Here is a 648-nt window from a genome sequence, read left to right as displayed (position 1 = left end):
AACCTCTTATGAATAAGATATCTTTATTAAGGAGAAAGGTCTTATTATACAGAATGTGCAACTTATTGTTATTTATATTATTTAAAACTATCAGTCAAGTACAATATACATTTACATACGTATGTTTCTGTTTGTTTTTTTTAATCGTAAGCTTTACTTGAGAATTAATCTACCAAAAAGCTTGAAATATAACAATGTATCATTTCTGTAAATCATACAGGACAATGATACCTATTTTTAATACTACTCATTGAAACCATTAAATCACACATAGATTGATGTAATGAAAAACAGATTAAGGTGATTAATTGGTTTATGCCAATAATTCTATAGTCATGGAATCAGTAAATAAAAAAAAATTAATTTTCTTTACTGTAAGTCACACAAATAGTGAAAGCAATGACTATGGAATAATATTGGGTAGGCAGTTATTTGATTAATTTAAAAATTATAATAATATATAAAACAAAGAAATACTAGAATAATAAATCAAATTATGTTTATTTTACAATAGTCATTTAAAGTGGGTATTATGAAATTATTTGTCAGTTTTATGTTGTCAAAAGTATGTTGTTAATAGTTAACTGTATTGTATAATAAACATAGATGTATGTATGTTGTCTGTGTGTGTGTGTGTGTGTGTGTGTG

The sequence above is a fragment of the Halyomorpha halys genome, unplaced genomic scaffold (genome assembly GCF_000696795.3).
Source record: "Halyomorpha halys isolate HHAL.00 unplaced genomic scaffold, Hhal_1.1 Scaffold879.1, whole genome shotgun sequence".
Classification (NCBI taxonomy): domain Eukaryota; kingdom Metazoa; phylum Arthropoda; class Insecta; order Hemiptera; family Pentatomidae; genus Halyomorpha; species Halyomorpha halys.
The sequence above is the reverse complement of the archived record's forward strand: the minus strand, read 5'-3'. Positions refer to the sequence as shown.